Genomic DNA, 23,250 nt, shown 5'->3' on the forward strand with positions numbered 1-23,250 from the left:
AACCTGCTCTTTATTAAACTCCCTCCTCCCTCCTTGCCCTCCATGCACTTAGGCATATACCTACCTGACCCACTGTTCCTCATGGCTGGTTAGAATCTGAGGCCAGAAGGATGGGGTGTTAAGAACACTGGCTATGGGGTCAAAGGACCTGAATTCAAATTCCGGTTCTCCTACTTACCATCTATGAGACCTTGGTCAAATCACCTCTCTTCTCTGGCTTCAGTTTCTTTCTCTGTAAAATGAGAGAATTGATTGTCTAATGGCTAGAACTTCAAGATTTACAAGGCAGTTTACAAATATTATTATAGTTGATCCTCACAAAAATCCTGGAAGGTAGGGGCTTTTATCATCCCCATTTTACCATTAAGGAAATCAAGGCAAATAGGTTAAGCAACCTGCCCAGGGTCACATAGCCAGTAAGAATCTGAGGCCAGATTTGAACTCGGAATCACATTGTAGACCTTCGAGGTCATCTAATCCAACCCCCTCATCTGACAAAGGAAGTCAATGAAGCTCTCAGGATTAAAGTAATTGGTCTAAGGTCATCCAGAGAAGTGGCTGAGCTGGGATCTGAACTGAAGTCCTGAGACCCAATGCAGTGTAGCATATAGAATGCTGACCCTGGAGTCAGAAAAAACAGGCTCCAAATCATGCTTCAGACATTTACTAATGTATGACCTTGGGCAAGATGGTTTACCTCTCTAGGTCTCAGTTTCCTCATCTATAATATGAGAGAAAGAAAGGAAACAAGTATTTATTTAATGCCTCCTATGTGCCAAGCACTATGCTAAGTGATGGGGATACAGAGAAAGACAAGAAAAAAAACAAACAACCACCAGCCTGGTTGCTGTTCCCAGGTTGCTCACAGTCTAATAGGAGAGACAAATTGCAAACAACCACGTACAAACAAGATGTATAACAGATAATTTGAAGATAATCAGAACGTGGAAGTTAATAACGTTAAGGGGAATTGGAAAAGGATGGCTGTAGAAGGTGGAATTTTAGCTGGAATGTGAAGAAAGCTAGGAGGTGGAGATGAAGAGGGAGAGAAATCCAGGTATGGGGGACAGCCAGGAAAACTACATAGAGTTGGGAGATGGAGTACATGCAAGGAACATTCAGGAGGGCAGTGTTGCTGGATCATAGAGTTTTTGGAAGGGAAGAAGATTGTAGGGCCCCTATGTGGTGCAGTGAATAGAACACCAAGCCTAGAGTCAGGAGGACTCATCTTGAGTTCAAATACGGCCTCAGATACTTACTAGCTGTGTGACCTTGGGCAAGACACTTAACCCCGTTTGCATCGGTTTCCTCATTTGTAAAAAGAAACAGCAAACCACTCCAGTATCTTTGCCAAGAAACCCCCAAATGGGGTCACAGTCAGAAACAATTGAAAAAATGACTGAACAGTAAGACATAAGATTGGAAAGGAAGGAGAAGACCCGATTATGAAGGGTTTTGCTTGACAAACATGGGATTTTTTATTTTAGCCCAGAGGTCTTAGGGACCGACTGAGGAGCTTTTATCAAGGATTCAGATATCTATTCAGAAATGTAAAGTATGGGAAATAAGCAAGATGCACCAGAGATTCTACTGCATGGAGATAAATCTGACCTCATAAGTATCACTGGGACTTTTTAGAATAGAAGCCGTGATTGGAATATGCTTCTGAAAGGATATAGTTTAAAAAGGAACAAAATACAATTCAAAAGAAACAAAAAGAGATGAGTGTGTGGGTATGTGAGGTCAGAGTTTTGAAGAATGAAGTAGCATTGCATATTAAGAAAATACATTCATATGAAGAAACCTAGAAACTAGAGGTGGAAATACGGTGGAGAAGATTAGGTAAAGATCAGTGGAAGAAGAACCAGAAGGAATATGGCCATGTGAGCACACCACAGAAATCTGGACAGAAGCAGGCAACAGATGAGGAGTTTCTGAAACAGATCACAAGTGTGGTACAGAGCCGTGGTGCACCTCAATTACTCGAACATTTGCAAGAGTTTTCTTTGCGGCTCAACTCAGAAGTGATTCTTAGGTGACAGGTCTGAATGACAGGAGGAATAATGACATTAAAAAAAGAAAAGAAAGGAGATGGGGAGAAGGGAAGGTAATGAGTGAAGATTTGGACATGTTAAGTTTGAAGAACCATTTGGACATCCAAGGAGATTTCTCTCTTAAATTCTTTGGGTCTCATTTTTCTCCTCAGCAGAATGAGAAGGCTGGCCTAGAAGACTTCTAAGTTCTTTCTAAATATAAATCTGTGACCCAAAGATTTTCAATGCTTTGGAAATACTAAAGATCATGTTTACACATGTAACTGATGTTTAGGAAAGAAATGGAAAAGTAAGCATTTAATAAAAGCTTACTGATTGATCACTTCCCGGAAAAAACAGAAAAATTTCCCCCAGTACTTTGGATTATATTTTCAGATTTTTCCAGGTGCGAGGCAAACAACTCTAACATTACAAAATTATATATGATTTTTGGAAAACAAACAAACAAGATGCCTAAAGTTAACTAAATGGATAGAAATCCAGGAAGATTTTTTTAAAACCTATCAAAAGGGTTTCAGTTAGGAAAAGAGCAAGAATATCTGACATCAGTCAGCTAGATCGTAATTTGATTTCCTGAAGAGTGGTATTACTTTTCAAAATAATAGCAGGACTTCCCATGAGGCTTTTATAAGATGGTCCATGAACTATTTCTGCTTATACAGCACACACTTACAGAGCTAACCATACTGAATTTTCATTGTTTGCCATAGGTGCAGGTGGTCACACTATAGCTTTGTGCAGATGTTTCCTGATATCAGCAGCCCAGATATCTTTACCAGTTAGCTTTAAAGTGGTAAGAATACTTTTGGGGATGGGGAAAAGGAGGGGACAAACTGTGTAGACAGAAGAGAAAGGCAGTTAGGAAATAGAGAAGGAAACCAGCATGGAGGGTGAAAGCCGAGGAAAAATTGGAAACATGGAGTCCCACGGCTGACTGCCTCTGACAAAAGTCACCTGCCTCCAAAATGTTATTCCTATTCTCCACCTCAGGCCTGGGGTTCTGGCAAGTAGTGGTGGAACACCATGAGGACTCAGTGAGTGTCCAAAAATTCAGCTTACGTGTCGTCTATTCCTTCTGTGCTCTACTCTGGCACCCTCAAAACAGTGTTGAGATTTAGACAAGAGGAAGGCCAAGAATAATACACGGAAGCCTCCGCCTGTCGGTAAATGTTTGTTGATGATGATGACAATGATGAAATTGAAAAGGATAGGAGGTAAATGGGAAGGGCAGTAAAGAAGTGAAAACGAAGTCAAGAAGAGGTTGGACTGGAAATATTGGTTTGAGGTAGGTCTTGTGCTATTAAGGCGAAGAGAAGTGTGCATGTGTGTGTGTGTGTGTGTGTGTGTGTGTGTATGTAATACAAGAGAAGAGAATGTCCTACACATAGACAACAGGGATGGTAACAGCCAATCCCCTTCCCCACCATGTCAAGCTTGGGTAAGAAAGCATTGTTTATTTCAATGGTTTCTGTCTCATGCTGAGACTATTTTAGGAATCAGAGTTGGAGAAGGTCACCAAAAGATCAATGGTGACAGTCTTAACTGTTACTTACTGCAACGTTGTGGCTATTGGTGGCTTCTCAATAATTTTTAGTAAGTACCTACTGTGCACTAAGTGGGAAATACAAATGTACCCAAGATACAGTCTCTACCATCAAGGAGTTTACAGGCTAGTAGAGGATATGGATTTATACGTTATTAATTATTTATATGTTATTAATTTTGCCAACATATACCGAGTGCCTACTGTGTACAGCACTATCTGAGGAATAAAAATAAAAATAAAAATAAAAAGAGAGACAAATATAGCACCTATAGGCTTTGGGCTCTCCCTCCTAAACCCAATTTGCTTTGGCAGGTCTATTACCCAGAAGTCAACTACTGCTCCAGCTCCCCGAGGAATTCTGTTGTTGTTGTTCAGTCTTGTCAGACTCTGCATGACCCCATTTGGGGTTTTCTAGACAAACATACCAGAGTGGTTTGCCATTTCCTTCTCCAGCTCATTTTACAGATAAGGAAACTGAGGCAAACAGGGTGAAGTGACTTGCCCAAGGTCACACAGCTAGAAAGCGTCTGAGGCTGGATCTGAACTCAGGTCTTCCTATGGACTTCGGGCCCACTGCTTTATCCACTGCACTACCTACCTAACTCTAAATTTTAGGGGTACCCTTAAAGGGCTTTGGGGTTCTTCTAATGCTACCACTCTCAAGTCCCCCATATCAATCACTAGTGATCAGTGTCCCAATTTTATTTTGACCATTTGCTTTCTCTTTAATATCAATTAACCAATTACCATCTATTAGCCTTTACGAAGGACTCTTTGCCATGAAGGTATAACTAGAACAGGAGTAGGGCCCACTTTCCCCTCTACATACCACTAGCTGCCTGAAGAGAGAGAGATCAAACTCAAGGTGGTGGTTACAAAACATCCCCCCACCTCAACTAGGAGTAGGGTACTTCTTGGTCGTGGGAGTCCTTTCCTCAATTTGAAGAGTCTCCACCAAGTTTACCTCTGGGATGTGACCGCTACCTTATTTTAGGACATGATGTCTTGGCTAACAGGTCAATCTACCACTAGGCAGCATCCAACGGGTCCAACGGGTCACTCCTCAGAGCTGGCTCTCCAAACGTTCACCCACTTCTGCCACAGGTAGACTCCACAATCCATTCTGACCATAAACTTCTGGTGTTTACTCAGACCTTTCAAAGCTCACAGGGTTGTGCCCAGCATTATTCCATCTCTAACACTCATCCACCTAGAACTGGAGACACCTAGGTGGCACAGTGGCTGAAGCACTATACCTGGAATCAGGAGGACCTGAGTCCAAATGTGGCCTCACACACTCACTAACTGTGTGACTCTGGGACAAGCCACTTAATCTCTGCCTTCCTCAGTTTTCTTAACTGAAGATGAGGAAAGCTCCTACCTCCTAGGATTCAGGTGAGGATAAAATGAAATCATATTTATAAAGCACTTTGTAAACTTTAAAGTACTATAAATGCTAACTACTTACCTAAGATTGGGAAAGTAGAAACACAACAGGTGCAGAAGAAACAGCTGGACCATGCATTCACAGCTACATGGCAACCCAAATGGGAGAGTAGGCAGTGCATGCTTCCTCTTCCTTTAGTCTTATAGACGTTCTAACCTGTCACCGGGGAAGAGAGAGAGAGACTTTGTCTATATGTGCCCTTTTAAAAACACATTCAGTTCCAGCTGAAGGAAGGCAGAGGAAGAGGAAGACAGTTTTTTTTTGCCATTTTTTAAAATTTTAATTTATGGAATAAAACAAGCATCCCCATAACATAGTATAATAAAAAAAGAGATGATGGTACATAAACTGCAGATCTACTATATGTACAACTAGCTATTACTTTCAAATATACAACAAAATTATCATGCAATTCAAAAAATTTTTTTTTCTTCCCTCCCTTACCCCACCCCCCTCATCCTAGAGATAGCTGCCATTGGACCCACATATTTTTTAGCAAAACTGGAAAGGTGAGATAGCACCTGAATGTGGAAGGTCTTTAGTGTTAGGCTAAGAAATGTGAACTTTGCAAGGTATCTTGAAATTTGGGGGCTAGACTTGTTTCTTCCCTATTTATTTATTCTATCATTTTTTTTTAAACTGGGACAACTAACTCTTCTGTCTCATGTAGTTTTTATTTATGATTTCTTGAAATATAGCTCTAAAAAAACCAGGCTTTGATAAAGCCCATTGGGACTCAAATGGAGCTACTTGACTATACCTTTAAACCCAAATCACTCTGGCCCTCACTGACTGGCCAATAATAGATCCCTCACTTGTTCCTTGCTTGGGGTTTAATGACTCAGAGTGAGTGTAAATAGCAATTGTTTCTATTCTGGCCGGAAACTCTGAGGGTCTTCCCAAGACCTCCTGGATAGATTCTTTTGTGAAGCCAAACTAACCCATCTTTTGCATCAGTTCTTACCTAGCCTTTACTGAATGGGTGTTGCCTCAGGCAAATTGAGACCTGGGAAAGACCCCCACCTTAAACAGGTCAAGGTCTCCCCCTGCATCTAGGGCCATTGACACTCACGTCTTGCCACTGGACTCAGATGACTTTGGAGGAGAAAGTGGGGCTAATGACTTTGCACAGCCCTGCCTCACTTAAATCCAATTCACTCCTGATGTAATTGGTCCTTTTCCAGAAGGAAGGATGAACAACAAGGAATATGAACTTTACTGGGTCGGCAATAAGGAGTCTGGGAAGGGCTTTGAGCAGAGGATTGATAACAACAGATCGTTGTTAAAAAGGAAATGTGTGGCACTGACCCCACTGGCTCCTGCCCCACTACCTCTCAACATGGTTAGGTCTCCTCTATTCTCAAAAAAGAAGACCTTCACTTGATCCAGCCAGCTTCTCAAGTTATTATCTTTTATTTCTTATTGCTAGGAGGAGCCAAACCTCCTAGAAAGGGTCACCTAAATTCCTTGTCTCAACTTTTTCATCTCCTACTCACTTCTCACCTCCAAGTAACCTGACTTCTGATTATCAACGATCTCTTAACTGCTAAATCCATTGGCCATTTCTCAGTCTGCCTTCACTTGACCTCCCTATAGTTTTCAACAATTAAACGCTCCCTTCTCCCGAAGACTTTCTCCTCCCTTGACTTTTTAAAAAACAAATGTTATTGATATTTTTGTTTTTACATTGTTAAATAACCCTTGTGTTCCTTCTCCTCCTCCCTCCCAGAAAGCCATCTCAGAGAGCAAAGTTTTTTTCAAAGATTTTTTTTTTTTTAAGAAAAAGAGGAAGAAGGGAAAAACCCAAGAGAACCAACCAATACATTTTTAAAATCTCACAATATACGCCCAATGAGTCTCACACTTACGGACTCCTCACATATACAAAGGTGAATGTAGTAGTATTGTTATTTGTTCCTTGTTTTCAAAGAGGACCAATGATACCAGGTGGTGATGTCTTGACTCAAACGTAAATTAGATTTAAGTGAGGCAGAGTTGCACAGAGTCATCAAAATCCAGTGGCAAGACAAAAGTCAACACAACTGGCAATGGTCCGGGATACAGTGGATGGCCTTGGCATCTTTGATGTCTGACCAGGCTCTAAGTGCTCCACAGAGCCTGCTTTAGCCACCTTCAATGTTCTCATCGGCCCATTTCACTGGGAGAACACCTCACATGATTGGAGTAGGTATCTCCCCAACTTACCGAAGGGTTTGAAGCCTGAACCTGGTTGTATGGAGTATTCAGGGAAGACTAGCACCTCTGGTGTGAGGGCTTGCTGAGCTCTTTTCAGGACTGTTCATCTACCTGTGGTGTCTACCTTTCACTCAACTCTCACCTGTGGCTCCATAGCATGCACAGCAGCCACATACCCCAGTATCTTCTCCTGTCTCTTCTTTGGAGTCACTCCCCTGACTTCTATGACACTGCTCTCTCCTGGTTCTCCAACCTGTCTGATCACTTTATCTCAGTTTTCTTCTCTAGATAATAATCCATCTTCCACTCTCTAAGCACGGGTGTCCCCCAAGGCTCTGTCCTGGGCCTTCTCCTCTTCTCTCTTACTGATCTCATCAGCTTCCATGAGTTCTGCTATCATCCCTTTGCACATCTAAGCGAGATCTATGTATTGAGCCCTCTTTTGAAGTCTAGTGCTAGTCACCAATTTCTGCTGGACATCTCCAATAGATGTTCCACTGGTCCCTCCAACCCACCATGTCCCAAATAATATTCATCTTCCCCCATCTAAACCCACACTTCATCCAAATCCTATTAAGGTCTATCATCATCCTTCCAGCGCTCGAAGATGGCGTATCCTTGGTATCATCCTTGACAACCCCTCTTAATTCCAGTGCCTTCCTTCTGTTAATTATTTCCAATTTATCCTGTCTGTAGCTTGTTTGTACTTTTTTTTTTTTTTGGCTTGTTATCTCCCCTATTATACTGTGAACTCCTAAAAGCATGGACTTTCTTTTTGCCTCTTCTTACATCCCCAGAACTTAACACACAGTAGGTGCTTAATAAATGTTTATTGACAGACTCCCTGACCCCCTATATTAAACTGATTGATGAGTCACGTCAGGTCTAGCTGTACAATGCCTCATTTATCTATTCCCTTCTCCACACTCTCAAGGCCAACACCCTAAGAATTCAGGATTTCTTTGCTGCCTGCCTGGACTATTGGAATGGCCTCCAAATTGGTCTTTCTGCTTCAAGTTTCTCCCTTCTCCAATTCATCTGGCTTTCACCCAACTGCCAAATTAATATTCCTAAGACACAGGTCTGATAATGGATATTGCTGTCCTGCTCAAAAAATTTCAGTGGCTCCCTAGTACCTCTAGGATAAAATACTAATTCTTCAGCCCTCTGCTCTGGCTCCATCTATCTTTACAAAAACTCCATTATTCCATCTACTCAATATTCTAGCCAACCTACTAACTACCAACCAAGTTCCCCAAACTTGACTTCCCATTTCCTGTCTCCATGTCTCCCATATCTAGAACATACCTCCTCCCCATCACTGTCTCTTAAAATCCTTCTGTCCTTCAAGGCTCAGGTAGGGTGCCACATCCTCCCACTACCCTTCCTCCTCCACCTCCATCTCCCCACCCACACACAGGATACTTTCTCTTCCCCTCAGATTATCCTTTTTCTGTGTACATAGTGTATCCCCTACTAGAATGTAAACTTTTAGAGAGAAAGGAATCTTTTATTTTGTTCTTTATATCCCCAAGAGCTTAAGCCCCAAGCCCTCTTCTAAGTTCCAAAGTCCTATCTTCAACTGCCCATAGGACATTTCTACTTGTCTGTCCCCAAAGCATATCAAAGTCAACACATCCAAAACTGAGTATATGAGCTTCCCCAGACCTGCTTACCTCATTATAATAGTGACAGTGTTAGTATTTGACCCATGTTGCTGTTGGGCAGCCTTAAGAACTCTGGTGAGAGTCAGAAAGATCCAAGTTCAAGAATTCCTTCTGACATACTGGCCGGGTGAGTCTGGGAAAGTCTCATTTAACCTCTCAGTGCCCCCTGAAAATTCTCTATAAGTTACAGAGGAGCAGTTGACCTCCATCTGTGGAGAATATCTGCATTAGGTACTCACCAAATGGATGAAATCACAGATTTGGACTTCTAACCCCACCTCCAAGAAATTTCTGGATTACAACTTATCTCTAGGATAATACACTTTGACCAGGTAGGATTTATACCAGGAATGCAGGGCTGGTTCAATATTAGGAAAACTATCAGCGTAATTGACCATATCAACAACAAAACTAACAGAAATCATACAATGCGGAAAAAGCATTTGACAAAATACAACACATTCCTATTAAAAACACTAGAGAACATAGGAATAAATGGAGTCTTCCTTAAAATGATAGATAGCATCTATCAAAAACCATCAGCAAGCACTCTATGCATTGGGGATAAGCTAGAAGCATTTCCAATAAGATCAAGGGTGAAACAAGGATGTCCATTATCACCACTATTATTCAATATTGTGCAAGGAATTTCTGGTAAGACTAGTGATAAATACACTTTAGTATATCAAGCTACTTATAATCAGAGCTACTTGGCTAAGATGGAACAAAGTATAATTTGCATTGAGAGCTCCATGACCAGTGGAATGTTACATCTCTGGAAAGATTAACTCACAGTGACCTCACCTTTCTTTTCCTGTACTTCTGTTCTCTTTGCCTATTTTCCTATCTCTACTCTCACTCTTTCCTAATCCCCAGCTTGACGGCGTAATGGATAGAGTATCAGCCTTGCAGTCAGGAGAACGTGGATTCAAGTCCCAGCTTTGACATGACCTGGCTATGTAACCACCTAAACTGTCAGTGCCTCAGGCTAGCTCTGGAAATCAGAGATTGCTGTTCTGTCTCAGTAGAGGAATTTCCACACCCTACAGAAATTTCCACTCCCTACAGAAATGAAGTCACAGATCCAGACCCCCACCTCAAATGTGATGAAGAACCATACTTCCTCAGTCCTTTATATCTCCCCTCTTCCCCCCCCCAAAAAAACCACCCCATTTTACTTGTTAAGGAGGAGAACAGAACACCTGGTGAATGGAGACTTCAGAGAGATGAATTAGTCTCATTTTTCACAAATTAATTATTCTGGGGAAATCAACTAACATCTTTCTTGGTTTTCCTGGTTACTAAATATTTTCCTCAAGTTTTCCCATGTACTAAATGAGGATGATAACATTGGTCTATAATCTACATTATAAGACAAGTAGGTAAATCCATTTATGTAGTGGTTAGCATGTAAAATTTAGAGATTAGAAGATCTGGGTTCAAATCTTGCTTCTGATACTTGTTGGGTGAGTCATTTAATTTCTCTCAGCCTCAGTTCCCTCATTTATAAGACTGCAACATGAGCATAATAATACCTGTAATATTTACCTCCTGAAGTTGTTTTGAGACTCACTGTGATTCTCTCTCTCTTTCTCTCCCCTCCCACCCTCTCTCTCTCTCTATATATATAGATAGATAAATAGATACATAGATTTGCAACACTATTCAGGGTGTCCCAAAAGTCTTAGTGCAGTTTTAATCCTAGGTAGGAAAGCAGGGTGGAACAAGGGGCAACTTGTTTAAGCTTTAATAGCTTAAAACTGCACTAAGACTTTTAGGACACCCTATATAAAAGTGAATTCTTCTTATACCAAGAGCCCCGAGATTTTCATTCCCTCAGTAAAACCATTCCTGCTTTACAGTTACTAATGACCTCAGGAAAATGGACAAATCCAATGACGCTTTTTTTTTTTTTTTTTTTTTTTGCTTTTTTAGTGAGGCAATCGGGGTTAAAAGACTGGCCCAAGGTCACACAGCTAGTAAGTGTTAAGTGTCTGAGGCCAGATTTGAACTCAGGTCCTCCGGACTCTATCCCATGACCCCTTCTTAATTTCCATCATCTTTGACTTCTCTGCTGCCTTGGGGAATAACCACACCCTCCTCCATAAAAACCTTGGTTTCCAAAATACTGCCAAACCTGTTTCTTTTGTTTTTGCTCTTTCTTAAGTTTTTTTTTCCCCTCTTTTTTCTGGCTTTTTTTTTTTTTTTGAAGATTGGTTTATCAGTCCGATTACTCTCACCTTTAAAATCTCTAACTGTGCTCCTATTTGCTGAGTCCTCCTTTCTGACAAGCAGCAGCACTACCAATGAATCAATCACCGTCAGGCACAGACAGATGTTCTTGGTTATTCCACCAACATTGGGCTAATTGCCTTCACCACAAACAGGCTTCTTTTCCCACTCTCCCCACTGCCATCGATGGATTTTTTTTTTTGATCCTTATCAAGTCTGTGGTTCTTTTTCGACCTTTACTGAAATACATATGGAAAAGCTGCGACCTTCTATGCATTCATCCTAGCTAGATATCCCCGTCCTCAAATTTTCCTACAGCACTTGATCTGTATCTCACCTTTTGCGTCCATCACTCCCTACCTCGTATTGTTACCCTTATCTGTTTATATATCATATCTCTCCTTTCTGGAAGAACATAAGCTCCTTATGGTCAGAAACCAGGTCACTAATTTGTCATTGTATTCCCCAGAGGCTCATACAGTGCCTTACATATTGTAGGCACTTATTAAATGTTTCCTGAATTGAAGGAATCATCCTCCTGGGCCCCTAGACTTAGAATCCTAGATTTTGAGATGAAAGAGAGCTCCAGAGGTTATCTTATCCAACCCCTCCTTTTAAAGATGAGGAAATTGAAGCCCATGGAGGTTGTCACTTGACCAAGGTCACAAAGGTAATAAGTATCAGGCTTGATTTGAACCTCGATCCTTTAATATCCAACATTCTTTCTATTATACCACCCTGTGGCGATTGGAGTCCTTTTTAAACTCATTCTGCTCCAAAGCTGAAACTTGAGGATTTTTACTTTAGTGTGTCTTCAATCTACCCTGATCCTTTCCATTCCCATGGCCACCACCCTAGTCTTGGCCCTTGCCATCTCACACCTACATGACTAAAATAGCCTCTGAGGTGGTTTCCTTGCCTCTAGCATCTCCTCCCTCAAATCCATCCTACGCGTAATTGCTAGGATAATCTTCTTCAAACATAATGTATCTTCTCAGTTGGAGAACTCACAATGGCTCCCTTCATATCAAATTCTCACTCTTTAGTTTGCCCTTCAATGCCTGGGAACAACTGCACCTCCCTTATCTCACCAACTTTCTCATGACTCATGTATATGGACCCTTCAGTATGGTGAAGTTAATCTGTTGATCTGTTTACCGTTGACTGCCACTTGTTACATCCTGCCTTCCTACCTATGTCCCCTTGCCCTGCCTCTCCTCCTCCACAGTTCTCAACTTGCAATATAATCTAACTCTCTTTGCCAACTCATAGCTCTCTCCAACTTCTAAATGTAGTTTAGAGCTCATTTCTTCTAGAAAGTTTTCCCTAATTAATCCCATTTGACTCCAAGCACTTCTGAACTTTGTGACCATTAAGTACCTGTGATTTCAATGATATTCGCTGGCACATTTAATTCATTTCAAATCAGGAAACATTTAATAAGTGCCCACAATGTATTAGATTTGGGGGATAGTGAAATACTTGCTTTCCTTAGGAGGCTTATATTCTACTGATGGGAGAGATATGATATAGATAGATAGATAGATAGATAGATAGATAGATAGATAGATAGATAGATAGATAGATAGATAGATAAGATAACAATATAAGGTAAGGAGTGATGGACATAAAAGGTGAGATACAGATCAAGTACTCCAGGAAATTTTGAGCAGGGGATTTCTGATTAAGATGGCCATGTAGAACATCATAGTTTTTCCATTTTTGTTTCAGCAAAGATGGAAAAAAGAACCTTAGACTTGATAAGGATCAAGAAATCCAAAGAGAAAACATAGTAAGCACCTTGACACAACCTAAAATTATGAAAAAACACAGTCAGAAAGTCTGTGGGAACCTTCACCGGAGAAGCCAGAGTGAGCCCAGGGAAATAGGTTGGAAGCCTGCCAGTGTTAGGACCAGGGATGCTTTAAGGCTACCAGAAGCTTGCAGGTGTATCCAGACAGCAAAAAGCCCTGAGTGAACTGATGGGGTAAATTTTCAGGGAACCACAGCACTCTGACAATGGACTCAGGGCCAGAGACCTATAGCCCGTGGGCCAGAGAGTCTGGAAGTCAACAGCAATCTGACCCAGCATGGTCCTTAAAGACCACAGATCACAGAATCGGAGTGGTCTAGAAGGCTTGAAATCTGCCAATACTCTGAGCGAGAAACATGAGGGAAGGCAAAGCCAATGGCAAGATCACAATTAATAGAAGTGAGAACCAAACAGGACCTGATGATTCCATTCGAGAGCAAGAGATGAGATTGATCGTAGTCCCAAATCAGGAACTATGGCTGGAGTTATAAGTAAATAGAAGAAGATGCCAAGCACTATGAAGAAATATTATAGCTGAAGAAACGATGAAGACATACATTACACGTAGAAGAAGAGAGCAATTCCACAACAATAATAGGCACAGCCTTGGAAGAAAAAAATGGCTTGACCAAAAAAATCATAGAAGTCCCTGGAAGAAATGAAGCAAGGGATAAAAAAAAGTTGTATGAGTGAAATAAGAGCTCTAGAGGAAAGGATTAAAAGGAGAATGGCTAGCTTAGAATAGAAGGTGGAAAACCTTACCCTAGTAACAAACTCCCTCAAAATTGGAATAGGCCAAATACAATTCAATGACTCCATGAGACAAGAAATATTAGTACAAAATCAAAAGATTGAAAAAAATAGAAGAAAATATAAAGTATCCCCTATCAAAAACAACTAAAATGGAAAACCAATCAAGGAGAGAAAATTAAAGAATCAATAAACTCCTTTATAAAAACCATGAACAAACAAAAAAGTTGGATATAATATTTTAATTATAGATCATTAGGAAAGATCATATTCTCTTTTTTTTTGCCACTTCATCCCTTGAAAAGAGAGGACAGATGTCTATTAGAAGAAAAAGTATAAGAAACTATCAATGATAGAAATATACAACTAACAATCATAACCATGAAGGTGAATGGGATAAACAAATTTTCCTCAAAATGGAAGAGCATAGTAGAATGGATTAGAAAGCAGAATACAACAATGCAATGTTTGCAGGAAACACAGCTGAAATATAAGGATTGACACAGAGTTAAAATAAGGGATTGAATTTATTATGCTTCAGGTAAAATAAAAAAAGCAGATGTAGCAATCTCATACAAAACAATAAAAATAGGAATATTTAGCAGAGATAAATAGGGGAACTATATTATCTTAAAGGCATGCTAGACAATGAAATAATATAAATATGTAATAGATATGTACCATATAGCTTAATTTCTAAATGCTTAAAGAAAAGTGTATTCAAATACAGGGAGAAATAGATCACAAAACCATAACAGGTAGGTTCCTTAAGGTACCCCTCTTATTTTTTTTAATGGTTATTATTTATTTATTTTTAGTTTTCAACATTCACTTTCATAAGATTCTGAGTTTTAAATTTTCTCCCCTTCCTTTCCCTTCTCCTTTCCCAAGAAGGCATGCAATCTGATATAGGCCATATGTGTACAATCATATTAAACTTATTTCTACATTAGTCATATGAAGAAGAACTAGAACCAAAGGGAAAAACCACAAGAAAGAAAAAGAAAAAGGAAAAATAGCATGCTTTGATTTGCATTCAGACTCCATAGTTCTTTCTCTGGATTTGGATAGCATTTTCCATCCTGAGTCTTTTGGAATTGTCTTAGATCCTTGCATTGCTGAGAAGAGCTAAGTCTATCAAAGTTGGCCCTTGCACAATGTTACTGTTGCTGTGTACAATGGCCTCCTGGTTCTGCTCACTTCACTCAGCATCAGTTCAGGCAAATCTTTCTAGGGTTTTCTGAAGTCTGCCTGTTCATCATTTCTTATGGAACAAGAGTATTCCATTACATTCATATACCACAACTTGTTCAGCCATTCCCCAATTGATGGGTATCCCCCCCCATTTCCAATTCTTTGCCACCACAAGCTGCTATAAATATTTTTATACGTGTGGGTCATTTTCCCATTTTTGTTATCTCTTTGGGATACAGACCTAGTAGTGGTATTGCTGGATCAAAGGGTAAGCACAGTTTGGTTGCCCTTTGGGCATAGCTCCAAATTGCTCTCCAGAACAGTTAGATCAGTTCACAACTCTACCAACAATGCATTAGTGTCCCAATTTTCCCACATATTCTCCAACAGAAAATGTTCGATCTTAAATGGAAGTAGTTTAATTCTATAAAATTAGTAAGTCAAAGGACAAATAATATAAATAACAGATAATTTCATCAGAGAAAATGGCAACACTGAGGCAACATACTAAAATTTCTGGAATGCAGCCAAAGCAGTCCTTATGGGAAATTTTATATTACTAAAAGTTTTCATCAACAAAAAGAGGAAAAAAAGCTAGAAAAGCAACAGATTTTAAAATCTCACCTGGATGCCAAAATAGAAATTCTGAAAATCAAAGAACAGATTAATAAAATTGAAAACCAAAAAAAAAAAATGAATTGATAAAACTAGGCATTATTTTAAAGAAACTAATGAAATAGATAACCATTAGGTTATCTGATTTTTGAAAGAGAGAAAAAAATTTCCAATATCAAAATAAAAAAGAGAATTTATAATAAATTAAGAAGAATAAGGAAATTATTAGAAACTCTTTTGCCCATATATGCAAATAAAGCTGACAACCTACATAAAATAGATATGTATAAAAATATAAAATGTCCAGAATAATAGAACAAAAATAGATAATTTAAGTAACATAATCCCAGGAAAAGAACTGGACAAGCCATAAATGAACCCCCAAAGGGGGGAAAAGCCATCATCTAATGGATTTACAAGTAAATTCTATCAATCATTAAAATAAAAATTAATTCTAATTTTACAAAACCGCTTACAAAAATAGAAAAAGAAGGGATCTTACTAAATTCCTCCTATGATACAAATATGGTCTTGATATCCAAATTAGGGAGAGATAAAGCAAAGAAAGAAAACTATAGACCAGTGTCCCTAATGAATATCAAAGCAAAAATATTGAATAAAATATTATCAAAGAGATTATAGTAACACATGAAAAAGACTATATGCTATGACCACATTGGGTTTATACCAAAAATGCAGAGTTGGTTCAATATTAAGAAAACAATAACCATGAGAGGCCACATTAATAACAAGGAGATAGGGACTGGACTTATGATTTCATTCAGGAAGCGAAGAGATTCACAACTTATAATCTTAGTGAGTTGTCTAAAAGACTGAGAGTTGAAGTTATTTACTTAGGATCACATATCCAGCATATGTTAGAACTAAGACTTCAATCCAGGTCTTTCTGGCTTTGAGGCCAACTGTCTACGCATTATATCATTTTGCCTCACTTAATAAAAACAATTGAAATCACATGATTATATCAAGAGATACAGAAAAAGCTTTTGACGAAATGTAATACCCATTTTTACTTAAAAGAAAACACTAAGAAGCATAGGATAGACCTTTTCTTAATATGGTAAAGGCTATCAATCTAAAACTAAGAGCCAACATTATATGTAATAGAAAAACACTAGCGGCCTTTTGTTTTCCTTTGTTTTGTGATATTTATTCTGGAGAGCAATTTGGAACTCATTTACTAGATCTGGAGGCCATATTTTCTTCTATTGTTACTATTTTCCCTATTTGTTTATTTGCTTACATTAAAAGTCTTTGAGTTCTTTTCTTCCTGAAATCTTTAGTCATTTCAGTCTTTTTTCCTCCAAGATTTCCCCTATTTACTTTGTGACTGTTCCATCTGATGGTTTTATAGGGGGCCAGATCTCAAAGTGTCTCAGTCTCCTCCCATGCTGGGCAATTCATGATTCACCAGCCTTGGTCTCTGCCACAAGCAACTTTTGGGTGGTCAGAACTACCCTCAGTTATGCTCGGCTTCAGGTTTAATGGAGTGGTGCACAACGTCCCATACACAGTGTCCTGTCCTGGTCCCACTCCCTTTGTTTCTAATTCTTTGGCCTGACATTAGCTATTCAGAGCTTTATAGTAACTGGTGCTATAGAGTTGTGGTTCCTGGAAGGCTTTTACGCCAAAAGGGCTACGGTTATGCTGGCTGTCAGTCCTGGTCAGGGTAAATTTCCAGTCTGGAACCGGGGTCTCCATGCCACTAGCAAAAGGGAGGGGAGACTAGGGTATTTTGTTTTGAGTTTTGTTGGAAGCCTGTGTCATATTTTTGGGTCTGCGAATGCAGCTTCACTGACAGTAGTGTGGGAGGTTCAGGAGGAGTGCTGAGGGAACTCAAGGTCAGTGAGCATTACTTCATGGATTTTTTTAACCTTCTTTTGGATTCTGGGTGTCCTAGACCATGGAGGCTGCTGAAGTTGTTTTATCTTTGGTGCATAATTTACATTTTGGAGAAGTTTGAGAGGGCATGTGGATCAGAAAAAAATATCCAGCCCTCCATCTTACTACTTATATGACCTAGAAAGCTCACTAGAGGTATGTCAAATAATATCAGGGGCAAAGCAAAAATGCCCATTATAAATACTATTATTTGATGTAATTCTAGATATACTACCTATAGTAATACAAGAAATTGTACTAATAAACACAGATGAAGAGGAAATAAAATTGTCACTTTTTTTGCAGATGATATTATACTCGACTTAATAATTTTTTTTTGGGTGAGGCAATTGGGGTTAAGTGACTTGCCCAGAGTCACACAGCTATTGAGTATTATGTATCTGAGGCCGGATTTGAACTCAGGTCCTCCTGACTCCAGGGCTGGTGTTCTATCCACTGCATCACCTAGCTGCCCCTAATTGAAATAATTTATAACACAAATAATTAGGATATAAAATAAGCTCACAAACTCATTAGCCTTTCTATATATTACTAACAAAACCCATCAGAAAGAGATAGAAAAAAATTTCATTCAAAGTAACTAAAGAATCTATAAAGGATTTGAGAGTTCACATTTCAAGATATATACATAGGAATAGAACTCTAAAAAACTCTTTACAGAAATATAGAGAGCTAAATAATTGGAAAGTATTAATTATTCATGGTCGTGCTGTGCCAATGTAATTAAAATGACAATACTACCTAAATAAATTTACCTATTCAGTTCCATGCTAATTAAAAGATCAAAGGCTTACCTTACAGAACGAAAAAAAAATCATCTATAATGTTGAACTAAAGGTGAAGAATCTCAAAGGAAATACTGAAAACCAGTGGGAAGAAGGACAACCTTATCGTACCCAATCTCAAACTATACAACAAAGCTGAAATCATCTACACTATTTGATACTCATTAAAAAACAGAAAAGTTAATCAGAAGAACAACATATAGTCATCTGGAAGCCAATGAATAGATAGGAATAGCATAGTGTTGATAAGTCCCAAACCTCAGCTACAAGGATAAGGGTTCACTATTTGGGGGGAAAAATTGCCAGAAAAAATGGAAAGCAGGTTGATAGAAAATATGTTTACACAAACATCTCACACTGTACATCACAAGAAGCTCCAAACAGACATGGAGGCATAGTCATATAAGTTCTCATTACAGAAATTTGGAGGGATACAGAAGGAGAAACTTTTTGTAACTATAGATAGAGGAAGAGTTTCTGACCAAATGAGAAATAAAGAGGATTATAAAAGGTAAAATGAACACTTTTTACTATAAAAATTTGAAAAGCTTTTGCATGAACACATTTTTATGTGAACATTATACTAAAAAGATTGCTCTTATATAAGAGTCTAATCCTGACTTTCCCAAGGTCAAACAACTACCTAGGGGCCATACTAGGACATGAATCCATGCATCCTGTTTCCTACTCACTCCCTTCCTAGTAGATCCTGCTGCTATATGAAAGCAGCAAGTTACTGATTGACAGGCTGCTAACTAGTAAATTAGAGATTTCTTATGATTTCCAGCAAAGAGAAAAGCTCAGGCACAATCCAAAGAGCTCACCACCCATCTGTTCCCCTACTTCAGTGAGTCAAGAATTCAGGAAAATGAAATTGTCTGACCTGATGGATAGGTTGGAGACCCCCTAACCCATATTACAGCATCATGGCATTACCAATTGCTATCGTGATGTGTTGGGAAGACTGTTTCCTCCCAAACTTTTTACTTCTTCTGACTTCACTGTTTCATTGGTAGAAATCACCTTGGATTTGAAATCAGAGGACCTGGGTTCAAATCTCAGCCCTGAAATTTACTATACATATCTTTACTATATAAATTTACTACATAAATTTATACATTTATGTGTAAATATATATATATAATATACACATGCATATACAATATATTCACATATATTTATACATAAATATTACACATATGTGCATATGTAAATACACATACATATACACATGTGTATATGTGTCCATATATCATATACACATTTATATATGTAATAGAATATACTATATACCTTATAAATATAAAATATTCTATACATGTACATATATTATACATACACATCTATTTATACATAATTATAAATATAACATAAATATATGTACATAATATATTTCTATATTTATAAATTTACAACTCACCTAACTGTACATTGAGAGGGTTAGACTCAACATGGTATCATGGAAAAGGCATCTGGTATCAGAGGATCTGGGTCTAATTCTTTGTCTGATACTAAATGATATAAGTGACCTTGGGTAAGTCATTGAAGCTTCTAGGCCTCATTTTTATCATCCATACTATGAGAGGGTTGGACCAGATGGTTTCCGTGGCCCCTTCCAGCTTTACTATTGTGACCCTACAATGATTCACCCAGACTCCCATGGTCTAACTTTGAAGTTTTCTTGAACTCTTCCCCCTTCCTCAGCTCTCATCTGGGTAGCTCTGTTTCTGCTCAAGCCTTGGGTGCCAGAGAGACATCCCTTTGCTTCAATGCTGCTTCTGTGGAAGATGACATGACTCTTGACCAGCTAACAGAATGCTGAGCATGACGCTTCATAGCTGTATATGGGACTTACTCAGTTGGTTAAGGACTTAGGAGAGGGAATTTGGAGACACTGCTGGAGAAAGAAACTTCAAGGGACACAGGAGAGAAATGCCTTTGAGCGTCACACTGGAGCTCTCGAAGCCGTGGGCACATCGGGGAGCTGGTTCCATCGTGATCCTGGACCTCCAGAGCCTGCAATTCTTGAGGCTACAGAGAGCAGATTGTCCCCTCTCTTCTGATTTGAACTCAGAGCTTACCTTGCTCCCAGCTGGAGAAATCATTTATTCTTGTGTATTCAATGGTATGTACAGGGGATGTGTGGAGGCAGCTAGGTAGCTCAGAGGATAGAGTGCTGGACCTGGAGTCAGGAATGTCTGAGTTCAAATGTAGCCTTAGACACTTACTACTGTGTGACCCTTGGCAAGTCACTTAACTCTGCCTTAATCCACTGGAGAAAGAAATGGCAAACCACTCCAGTATCTTTGCCAAGAAAATCCCATCGACAGTATTGACGTGCTATGGTCCATGGAGTCATAAAGAGTTGGACACAACTGAACAACAACAATTCATTAGTACTTACTGATCTGGAGAACTCTCGTTTCCATTTGATATTTTGCTTGGGTAAATAGGCATATTTGCTATTTGTGATAATATTTTTTAACTAACATCTAATGGGAAGGGGCTAAGAGCTGGAGACCAGGGAAATAAGAGCTTTGGTTCTGAACCTGACCTGCACCCTTAGACCAGAGATATTTAGCAGGGTATAGCTATAATAGCTATAATTCTAGCCTGCTATATACCTTGTGGCCAAAGAAGAGATCAATAACTCAGACTCCCATGGTTGTAGACCTTGCCTACCCCCCTCCTCTGCTTGTGCTCCTGGTGGTACTAGGAGATGGGGTGAGCCAGAATGGACCTCAGTTCTATTTACCCATGCCACCCAAGACTTGTGTCTATTTATTTAGACAGCCCCCCACACACATAGCTTATACATGCAATCACTCCTTTTACTAAGTCTTGTTTATTCTATCTCTGCCTTAGCTTTTAAATCTGTTCCTACCTCTCTATTCCCACTGTCACCACCCTAGGACAAGCCCTCATTACCACCCACTTGGAAGATTACAATAGCCTTCCCACCTCCACTCTCTCCTTCCTCCAAATCATCCTCCAAGTTGCTGTCAAATTTATCTTTCTAATCCATAGATCATCTCATGTCACTCCTTGGCTCCAAACCCTTCAGAAGCTCCCTATGGCCTTCCAGGTAAATTTCAAACTCTTATACCTGATATTTAAGACCTATCACAATCTATACTAACCTATCTTTCCAGATTCATTTCAGACTATTTCCCCCTTCTGCATACTCTACTGGCCATCGCCCATGTGTGTCCTACACTTTCCTCACCTCCATATTTATGCTGTTCCCCATCGTGAAATGTCTTCCCCGCCTATTAAATTCCTACTCTGTTATTATTTTAAGATTTTCTTGATGTGTTTAGTATAGTGCCTGGAACATAGTAGGTGCTTAATAAATATGTGTGTGTGTATTTGTGTGTGTGTGTGTGTGTGTCTATACATATATCATGGTCATTTCTCTAATTCCACCCCCAGGATCCTAGTAAGCCTGCCCTATACCAAAGAATACAATATTTCTGATAGCTTATGCCTCCATAATCCCCCACCTCTCCAAAGAAACTTACCCAGTCCTTCAAAGTCCAACCCCCTAAATGAAGTCATTGTTGGGTGGTCTCTCCAGCTGTCAAGAACATTTCTCTTCTTCTACCTTCACACAGTACTTTCCCTTGGTATAATGTACTGATAAATATTATGTATCGGTGACTTTTGTGTAGAGAAATCAGCCTGTGATTTGTTGCACGTAGGGGCAAAAGTCAGCCGGCTTTTCAATCTTCAGCAGCCAGCCATACACTTATCATCTGCAGAGAATAGATTGAGATTGTTGTAGATATCCTCCCCATTAGTCTCCCTGCATCCATAACACCATGGGCTCTCTGTTCTCCAATTCATTCTCTGCACTGCTTCCAAACTGATATTCTGCTGCCCATGTCACTTCTCTGCTCAAACAACGTCATGTTTCCCCATTGCTACTAGGAGAAAACACACAATTTGTGGGAGAGTGACGTCAAAGTTTACGCGGAAAACGTTTTGTTGTTATTTTTCTTTCTACATTATTACCCTGAGTGACTTTACTTTGAACTAAGTGTATCCTCTTGCAAGTACTTAACTTCCGTTTACCTCATTTTCTCCAACTGTAAAAGTATCTCAGTTTCTCCAGCAGTAAAAAGCAAACACATTGGTGGGGGCTTGTGATCTATAATTTGGAAAACAAACTGACCCACAAAGCACCTAGAACCTAGGCTATCTTTCTGAAGGGCTCATGGGTAACAGGAGACCCAATCGTTCATGTAGACATGTTATCTATCTACTAGAGCATAAATACCAAGAGGACAAAATTCCCTAAACTGTTATCTCTCTCAGCTCCTAGTACACACTTAAATTATCTTGCACTTAACTGTGTAAATGCTGTTACCTTTCAGTAGAATGAGGCATCTAGGTGGCCCAGTGAACAGAACACTGGATCAGAAAGACCTGACACTTATTAGCTGTGTGACCCTGGGCAATTCACTTAACCTCTGTTTATCTCAGTTTCTCCAACTGTAAAATTAGGATAATAATAGCACATACTTTGGAGGGTTACTGTTAGGCTCAAATGAGATAATATTTGTGAAGTACTAAACACACTGCCTGGCCTATAATAGGTACATAAATACTTATTCCCTTCCCCCAGAAGGTAAAGTCCTTGAGAAGGGTTCTTCATTTTGTATTACATCTAGTATAGTGTCCTCTATATAGTAAATACTTAATAAATGCTTTAATCCAGTAAGTGTTTTTTAATTTAATTAAGTTGAAATTATTTAAACAAAAATGCCATGAAAGGTGATTGGTGTATTAATTGCTAAGGCACTCTCTCTGGTTTTTTTCTAATTACCCAGCCCCATAGCCCTCCTGGTCAACTAGTAACTTCCTAATAACACCCTAGGAAGTTACTAAGCTTGTACTTGGAGGGTTATTTCAGATTCCTTTTTGGTAAAGAAAAAATAAAGTGGAGGAAAAAGAAAGAGTAAAAAGAATATTATCTCTAAATTGCCATTTTCATCCCAGGAGTTCAGTGTTTACATGCATGGATGT

At 39.2% G+C, this 23,250-nt stretch overlaps 1 long non-coding RNA gene across 1 annotated transcript; it reads right to left on the reverse strand.

Moving 5' to 3' along the window:
* Positions 1-200: 200 nt before the first annotated feature.
* Positions 201-22,114, reverse strand: LOC114052935. The gene is made up of 3 exons (XR_003570328.1): positions 21,744-22,114; positions 5,069-5,203; positions 201-232 (listed from the first exon to the last, which is right to left on the reverse strand). It is a non-coding gene; the product is annotated as an uncharacterized LOC114052935 (long non-coding RNA).
* Between the last annotated feature and the right edge of the window lie 1,136 nt (positions 22,115-23,250).

This window comes from Vombatus ursinus, unplaced genomic scaffold (genome assembly GCF_900497805.2).
Source record: "Vombatus ursinus unplaced genomic scaffold, bare-nosed wombat genome assembly UNPS02014810.1, whole genome shotgun sequence".
Classification (NCBI taxonomy): Eukaryota; Metazoa; Chordata; class Mammalia; order Diprotodontia; family Vombatidae; genus Vombatus; species Vombatus ursinus.